At 34.5% G+C, this 9,802-nt stretch overlaps 1 long non-coding RNA gene across 1 annotated transcript; it reads left to right on the forward strand.

Moving 5' to 3' along the window:
- Window positions 1-6,092: 6,092 nt before the first annotated feature.
- On the forward strand, window positions 6,093-7,273 carry LOC107806615 (uncharacterized). Its single transcript, XR_012708112.1, has 2 exons — window positions 6,093-6,449; window positions 6,609-7,273. It is a non-coding gene; the product is annotated as an uncharacterized LOC107806615 (long non-coding RNA).
- The last annotated feature ends 2,529 nt before the right edge of the window (window positions 7,274-9,802 follow it).

Genomic DNA, 9,802 nt, shown 5'->3' on the forward strand with positions numbered 1-9,802 from the left:
TTTTGGTTACACATCTCTTTTTTACGGAGATCTTTTACATATTTAATCTTTCAAAAGTGTCTAAGACACACTACTTTTGACCAGATAACACTTGCGTGTTTACACACAAAAAAAGCGCGTGAAGCCCGTAAAAATTCCATTTTTTATCTCCCCTCCCCACAGGAACCCCTCCCCCTGGTCTTCTTCCCCACCACCCTCCCTCTCATTTTCTTCTCCAAATAGAATTTTTGAAAGAACATGTCAATTTTAGATCTAAAATCGAGCGGATTTTGTTGGTTTATTGTCCAAATATTATGAAAACTATTTATTTGTGATAAATTTAAAAGCTTAAATAGTAGTATTGAAGATTTGGTGAAAAAATCTAGAGTCCACCGTTGTTGGGCTATCGAAAAAAGCTTTAAAATTCAATTGATCTTATTGATTATTGGGTTATTGAACTCAATTTGTTGCTCGATTATTTTCGGTTAGTTGTTTAGATAGTGTGGTTGAGTTTTGGTATAATTGAAAACTTTCTCACAAACAACGTGGTAGCAACATCGGTGCTTAAGATAAAAAATGGAAAGATGAAGAAGATGGATTTTAATTTTAATTTATAATATTTTTTTCCTTTTTAAAGTCAATGATACGTGTCACGATCCTATTAGGACGTGACTTTCTCGTTATCTGAAAAAATAATCAAGCACAAAAGCAGTATATCTTAGACACACTTTTAAAAAGTTGAGTGTGTGAAAAGTTTTCTGTGAAAAAAGAATTTCACTGCAAAATTGATAAGTAAACTATATATTTTGCCTAATTATTATGTAAATAAGCAATGAAGAAGAAAAGGGGGCAATGAGGGCGGCAAATTAGTCCAACCCATAATAGGTGAAAAGATCATATTGGCAGAGTATAACAGAAGGAAATTTCAAACTTTTTTCTTTTTAATCCAAAAGTTCGAATTATTTGAAGAAAACGAAAATATATTATAGAAGTTTGAAGAGATGATGGCATCTATGTTATTTTAGTAGTTTTAATATATTTACTAATAGAATTCGTATTCTTATTTCAAATTTTATTTGACATAAAATAATACGCAAATTCAAGCATAATTTATTGCATATATTATTTATACAACAATAACAATAATAAACTCAGTGCATTCTTATAAATGAGATCTGAGGGGGATGATGTATACATAAACCTTGCCCCTATTTTTAAAAGACAGAAAGACTGTTTCTGGCAGACCCTTCACTTTGGAGCATATATTATTTATAATGAATAAGATGGTAACCAAACCAAGTAAGAGTCAAATATGCTAAATTTTATGCATAAATTAATTCTTTGTATTTAAGTGACAAACGGACCCTTATTGTACATACCTCATGTGGGGTAAAAATTGCGTGGGGTAGCCACTTTTTAAAGTGGTATTTACTTTTTATTCAGCATTTTTAATGCTGAGCAAAAATAGCCACTAGTCTATTAAAATTAATATGAAAAGACGATTTTACCATTTCTTCTTCTATCTCTTTTCCTTCACAAATGGTGTGAGTGAAGGCGTCGGATTTTCATGAGTTGTAACTTGGCTATAGTCTATTCTTTGTCAGCAGTCTTCCATCCCACATAAAATTCCTGCAAGCTACTGTTATGCTCGATCTTTAGGACTTTTCTTGTTAGGATAAAGATTGAGGAAAAGTAAGTATGTAGCTTAAAAAGGTGAGTGTGAAGAAGAGAGAGTGGGAGCTGCAAGTTATCTGAAAAAATGGAGGAGGGTCGTCGAAGTAGGGTGGTTATCGGAATAGTTAAGGAGAGGTAATCCTTAACTTAGACTTACAAGCTCATAAATTAAGGACAGCTAGTCCTGAACTTACAGTAACAAGCTTATAAGTTAAGGACACTTGGTCCTTAACTTAGAGTTGGAAATTCAAAATTAAAGACACTTGGTCCTTAACTTAGAGTTACAGGCACAGAAATTAAGAACATGTAGTCATTAACTTAGAGTTACAAGCACAGAAATTAAGGACAGATAATCCTGAACTTCGAGTTTCAAGTTCAAAAGTTACGGACATGCAGTCCTAGTTACAAGTTCAAAAGTTAAGTACATGTAGTTCTAAACTTAGACTTACAAACTCACAAATTAAGGACAGCTAGCCCTGAACTTACAGTAACAAGCTCATAAGTTAAGGACACTTGGTCCTGAACTTTATGAGCAGAAGGGTATTTTCGTCCGGAAGGGTAAAAGTTTAATAAAGTCGTGGCTAAATACTAAAGACATTTTAAATAGTGGTTTAAAAGTAAATACATATCTTATTACTGGCTAACTGTGCACTTCCCCTCGTGTGGGGTTACGCCTTCTAATACATACCTCATTATGCTTAACAAACTTTCGTTTTTTAATCGTTTTGTAAAAATACTGTATGGGAATCTTCAAATGAACAATATTTATTTTGTGTGTGAGACAGAGGCAGATCCAGGATTTAAAATTTATGAGTTCCTACAAACGATCCCAAATTAATGCTTGTATTACCGTTATTTAGAATTAATAAGTATCTTTATTAGAAAAAAGAAGGTTGAGATATAATTGTTGTTGTATAATCATTATTATATTATTTTGATCATGTGTAATAGAGTTCCCTTTAATTTGCCATCTTTCTGTTTTGAAACTAACAAATCAGTAATTAAGACAAGCTATGTGTTTGGTGATAAATCTAAACCCATAAACTTTAAATCCTAACTCTGCATCTGGCTAAAGGGGTGTCTAAAGGCATACCTACGCTAGTTTGCTCCTTGTGTATTATTTTAATTTTCACTCTCTTATGTGTGAGAAAGTTTCCGCATTTTTATGTTAATTCTTCATCCTTAGATGCCACTCAAGTTCTTTAGATTTCATATACCTTAAAAATGATATATGAAATTTGTAAAAATAAGTAAAACGGGTGACAATAAAATTGCTGATGTTATCTCTCAACTCTCCTTTAGGCTTGTCTTCCTTTTATTTTTCAATAACATTTAGCTGTATTTATGGTTTTATTTTCTTACTTATTCTGTTAAGTGTATAAAAATAATATGAACATGTGGAGGTTGAGAGAATTAGATTTGTAATCCAATTCAATATAAAAATATATATATATCGTTGCACTTACACAAAAATTTGAAGCATAAAGTTTAAACATACAGAAGTCTATTAAGTTTACATATATTTAAAACTAAGAAAAAAGGTATGTTGTCAGCCGAAATCACAGAAAAAAATGTACTCATGATTCTTTGCTTAACTTAAGATGTTAGCATTGCTAGTCTTTATCTAATAAAACGTCATCATTGTCATGATCATTATATGACGTTTGTGGTTTAGGATTCCTACTATGCAATTTAACTTTTCTTTTTTGGTTTTCCTTTCCATATTGACCGAAACCCGACTAATTTGATTAACGAAGGAAAAATTTACATTGGAGGTAAAATACATTCCGACAAGAATAACTTCATACATCCAATCCCTTCTCATCAATTCTCTGATTCTCAGAATAATATTGAAATACGGATCTTCAGCCCAAGCCATTGTACAACTTCTGTATAAAAACTAAGAAGTTCGTCTCAACCTTAATGAGAGTATAATCCTCCTTCCATAAGCTAGTAGTTTGGCTAAAAATAAATAAACAAAAGAAGCTATCACTACTTTCTGTTTTGCTTTTATAGCGAAATACTTGCTTCTGTTCGCATCAGCTATCGTTCATTCTCCTTTCGACTTTACCTATTCAAAGCTTAATCTTTTGTACACTTTACCCTTTTTGTGCAGTTATATATATAAAAATTATTTAAAGGATGATACATCAATTGCTGATAAAGATCAACCCCTCTCCAAGCAGGTTCAAGTGCCTGAAGAGCATATTTATCGAAAGAAATATGATTACCTCGATAAGATATTCCCTTCATTCGTCCTCTGTGTTGTTTACGGAATCTGGTTCTTTTGGTGGTTATAGTTGATGGTTGTTTCTGAATTCCATCTCTACTACAGAACCGGACGTGAGAGTTTCTTCTCATCCAGCTCCTCGCGAATAAAAGGATTCCAAAAAATTTAATTTGAATTAAGCTAGAATAGTCAATCTTAAGTTAAGATATATATGTATTTACTGAGTAATACCTTGAACGTGGGATTCTTTGAGATTTCATTCAATCTATTAGTAATTTGTATATCTTGTTTGAATAGATAACTAAACTTTTGAGTTTTATAAATAGAAATCTAAAAAAAAAATTGTATTATTATACCAAATCCTTATTTTGTCCTTTATTGTATTGTCCTAAATTTTGCAATAAAAAAAGTTTTCGCGGGCGAATATTGACTCTTTCAATCCCTATTTCATTTGTAGGGTTAACTCGTGACTTCTCAGATCTCCGAATACATGAATTAATCTCTGGTTTGTTCCGCCATCCCGACCAGTGAATCATTAAGATTCCTTTTTCAATAGAATCTTTTGCATTCACAAGTTCCGTCGTTCCCATCACTTCTTACTTAATGGTTAGGTTCGAATTCTTCAATGGAGTTCAGAATGAAATTGGTTCTTGAGTCAATCTTCTCAGTCTTTATTGGCTCGAAGCTCTTGATTTTTTGTTCTATTTCTATAATAAGATTCATTTTATTATGGTATGAATGCGTATTAATGCTTTATTAGCTATTAAATATAAATAATTTTTGGCACAGATTAAAAATAAAAAAAATCCTAAAATCTTTTGAAACCACAAGAAAAAGAATGAAAAGCTCAAGAGTTAAGAAAGAGACGTTCGTGTATTGATAAAGAGTGGTGGTACCCCACGCGTCGCAAAATGCATGTGGATGTGCTTTATATGTCACGTTGGCTTGGACGACCCGCCAAAAGGCGCCACTTATGCCAGCTGGCGCAGACCACGGCTTTTTAAAAATAAAAAGTGAAAATTTTATATTTCGTATGATTATTTCATCCTATGTAAGATAGTTTTAATTGAATATCATCCTTAATTATATATATTCTAGGTTTTCTAATTAAATATATGATATCATCCTTTAATAAAAACTAATGAATTAAAGCAAACCTAGCATCTAGCTACGCAATTTTTAGAATTACTAAAATTAGCTATATGACTTATATTTTGTCCTTTAATGTCCATACAATAAAATAAGACAATTCATTATTCATATATGATTGGACAAGTCAAATTTTAACAACTTACATGATATTCTTCCCTAGTTCCTGATTAGCATATTCTAGAAATTTAAGTCAAGTAGGCCAAGTAACATGAAGATGAAGTTAACTCAATTAGTTTGTGGAAAAAGAACTTAATTGAGAGTAGAAAAAAAAGGAGACAAATGTCATATCCTCAATAAATTAATCAAGCTAAACAAAATGTGTTTGTTCTTGTGAAAAGACATTAAGGAAATCTGAAAAATGATGTGACTGGTTAAGCACACCACACGTTTAAAAATCTTGCTCTAACTTATTTTCAAATAACTTAACACTGCCTTATTTTCCATATATGTTTCATCAAAACATATACATTAATTAGACATTATCAATTTTGACACTACAAATAACTTGCTGTCACAACCTAAAATTAATACAAATACTTTCTGAAAGCTTTTTATTAATTGCATACGCGAACCAGAAAGAATATAATTAATTATAAATCAATAATAATTGAGCTTGCAATTATTATGCAATTCCTTTTAATATCACTAAATTGTAAGCTCGATAATTTTGTGAATGTATAATGACTTCTAAACATATACTTTTAGGTTTCCATTGATTCAAACCTCTAATTATTGGATCAAAACTAAGCATGAAAACAGATCAACTTAAATCCAACTTTTTTCTTTTCTTTTTTGGAATTTTCCTTGGTTCCATTTTGTCCGAATTCGAGAGTTCCAATTGATTTTGGACTCTGCTGACATTTGATAAGAAGAGACCTCACCAGTTTTTTGTGGTCCGTAGTGTACACGATATCTATCACTTGAGGCAGCCACCAAAACTCTGACATAGACAACTTTTACTATGTTTCTATAACTGCCAAACAATCATTGGATCACACATTATTATTTTACTATTTTTCTTTTGTCCATATTAAGCAAAATATTCAGTAAAAATCTCAATTTAATTTTTAGCTAATTTTGCAATATTACCATAATCTCTCCCCTCTCTCTATATATATACACTTCATTGGAGTTTAAAAGAAAATCAAAAGAGATGAAGTACTCAATTTCCTCTCTCTGTTAAGGCCGTGTTTGGTTGAACACTAAATACAAGGCTCTGAAATGTATATGATATTCAAGCGATTGATCATTGGTGGAGAGATTGTTGAAGAAGAAGGCGAGTGGGAAAAAGAAAGATAAAGAATTCAAATAGAATACGACTCTAGCTAAATATTCGTAGGATTATTCAAATTTTTTTTTTCACAGAAGATTTTGAAAGTATCTAGAAGATTCAGCAGCGAGATTCCAGCTTACGGTAAAATTCTTTCTAGATTTATAGTTTCTGTTATACAATATTTGATTCTGAAATTATTCGTGAGATACTGAATTATTTTTCAATTTTGAATTTCCGAAACGGTTATGTTCTCTCTGTGAGTGTATATATATTTTGTTGAAGAAAAGAGTATTGTTTCAGGTGAGAGAATTGAGGCAATGTCGGCAACGATGATGAGGAAAGAGGCGGCGAATGTGACTGGAATTGAATCTCAGTCATCTGCGGCGGCGACGAAGATGAAAAATGAAGTGCAATTCGCGAAGTGCGAGTGCTGCGGATTGACGGAGGAGTGTACGGAGGCGTACATAGCGAGAGTGCGGGAACGAAATCAAGGGCGGTGGATATGCGGACTATGCGCGGAGGCGGTGAAGGATGAGATGGTGAGATCGTCGTCGGAGAGAAGGATCGGTAGAGAAGAAGCTTTAAATCGGCATATGACATTTTGTAAGAAGTTCAGAGCAAAAAGTCTGCCAAAAAATCCGACGGACGAATTAATATCGGCCGTGAAGCAGTTGTTACTGCGGAGCTTGGATTCGCCGCGGTCAAGCAGACAAGGTCTGGTTCGATCACAGAGTTGCTTTTCAGCTATTGATAGTTGAATTCGAGTCTTTGGAACGTGTTTGGTAGTACTGGAAAGAGAATTGTTGGGGTAAATTAATAGATTATCAGTATTAATTTTAGGCTTGAATAAATTCTTGCTGCTTAATGTGGTATGCAAAAATTGAACCGATTATGCATTTGCTTGATTTAGTTGTTGTTGTTGTTAGACAATTCTTTGGTAAAATATATATCTATTTTGGATCCTATGTTGGTGAATCAATTGTTGAAGATTTGGCTTTAGTTTTGCAAAGTTGTTATATCTTATGCCCAATTTCTGATGATCTATCAGAATTACTCCCCCTTATGGGTGGTTTCGTTATATACTGTTTAATGAAATGGTTCATCTTATTACCACACAATTAATATCTCATAAACGTCACGCAGTTAATTGAACTGCAGACTTTCAATTGGTAGGAAAGGCAGAAAAAGAAAATTTTGAACTACTACAATATTTGCACATCTAGATTCAAGGCAATTTGATATGAAAATGTTAATTTCCGTAGACCTGAAATAATTTCTGATTGAAAATAAGAGGTGAAAATCTTTTGAAGGGGAGTATTGGCGTAACTGATAAAGTTGTTGTCATGTGACCATGAGATCACGGGTTCAAGTCGTGGAAATAGCCTCTTAATGTAGGGTAAGGCGGATGCGTACAATACACCCTGTTCAAGTGGTTAACTATAAGCAATTATTGAGCGGACAAAGCCAGCTTATTCCAGTTTCTACAGCGTTTACTCTCTTTCTTTTAATGAATAAACCATGAAACATTTCTCATTTGTCCCTTGATTTTCTTGGTCTGAGGGAGAACTTGATGTAAGGTTTTAGAAATCTACATATATAATCTGTTTTTTCCTTCTTCTTTTTCCGGTTTCGATATCTTTTTCTGGGCGAAGATGCGGTTTTACTATAACAATAACAGAAGAGAAAGAGATAATAGGAATTTAGAGCAATTTAATTTTACAATGCCACAGATTTGGAGAACGGAGGTGAAAATCCTGCGACTATGATCAAATACTTGTCAAAAGATAAAGAGTGACCTAATAGATTTCTGAAGAAAAATATCTAGTTGTTGATGGTGCTTTTGATTAGGATCACATTTTGTGGTTCGGGTTCCTCTCCTGCTTCTTGTACCCAAAGTTTAGCTACAGTCTGTTCAGCACATTACGCTCATTCATTACAACAACAACAACATACCAAGTATAATTCTATATAGTGCGATCTGGAAAGGGTAGTGTATAAACAAATCTTACCCCTACATTTGTGGAAGTAGAGATGTTGTTTCCAGTAGTCCCCCGGCTCAAGCAAATATAGGTACCATAATAATTACAAGAAAATAAGACGAGACAATACCGAAAAACCATGTAAAAGTAGCATACACCACAAGATAGTAAGATGATCGGAATGTAAAAAAAACGATAGGTATTCAAATAAGCCTTCTACCAACCAAATGCGAGAGTACGTACTAACACTGCCTGTATGAATAATCTAGACTACCTAATCTGCTATCATAATCTTCGACCTCCATATCTTTCTATCACGGGTCATGTTCTCGGTCAGCGGTAGTTGTGTCATGTCATGCCTAATCACCTCACCCCAACTCTTCTTCAGCCTACCTCTCCTAAGGCCCTCCAATGTCAACCTCTCACACCTCCTTACCGGACCGTCTGTGCTTCTCCTCCTCACATGTCCAAACCATCTGAGTCGTGCTTCGGCATCTTGTCCTCAATAGGGGCCACATCCACCTTGTCCCAAATAACTTCATTCTGAATCCTATCTAATCTAGTGTGCCTGCACATCCATCTCAACATCCTCATCTCTGCTACCTTCATCTTCTGGACGTGGGAGCTCTTGACTGGCCAACACTTAGCCCCATACAACATAGCCGGTCTGACCACCGCTTTATAAAAGATACCTTTAAGTTTTGGTGGTACCTTCTTGTCACACAAAAGACCGGAAGCAAGTCTTCATTTCATCCATCCCGCCCCAATACGATGTGTAACATCTTCATCAATCTCCCCATCCCCATGTATAATAGACCCAAGGTACTTAAAACTTCCCCTTCTAGCGATGACTTGTGAATCTAGCCTCATCTCCCCTTCAACTCCCTGAGTAGCACCACTAAACTTACACTCAAAATATTCTATCTTGGTTCTGCTCGGCTTGAAACATTTAGACTCCAGGGTCTGTCTCCACACCTCTAACCTCGCATTAACACCGTCTCGCTTTTCGTCAATCAAAACAATGTCGTCTGCAAATAACATGCATCACGGCACCTCCCCTTGGATGTGGCGAGTCAATACATCCATCCCTAGGGCAAATAAAAAAGTACTGAGTGCAGACCCCTGATGCAACCCCATTATGACCGGAAAATGGTCCGAGACCCCTCCCATTGTCCTCACACAGGTCTTCGCTCCCTCAGACATGTCTTTAATTATCCTAATGTAGGCTAAAAGTACCCCTCTAGCCTCCAAACAAATCCAAAAAACCTCCCTCGGGACTTTAATTACGCTCATTCATTAAAAGCTTGAAATAAGCATTTGATTAGACCATTGTGACACAAGTTAGTTCTACCTAATTGATCATTGATGCTTGAAAATTTAGTGGCATGAAGCTACCATACACTGGACTATGATTGAATACCTCTAAGTCAGAATATAGATTAGAAGCAACGCATGTTCCCATTGTCCACTTGTCGACGCACAGTAGTAACCTTTGGCCCTCAGGGCACGTATCGT

This window comes from Nicotiana tabacum, chromosome 1 (assembly GCF_000715075.1).
Source record: "Nicotiana tabacum cultivar K326 chromosome 1, ASM71507v2, whole genome shotgun sequence".
Taxonomy (NCBI): domain Eukaryota; kingdom Viridiplantae; phylum Streptophyta; class Magnoliopsida; order Solanales; family Solanaceae; genus Nicotiana; species Nicotiana tabacum.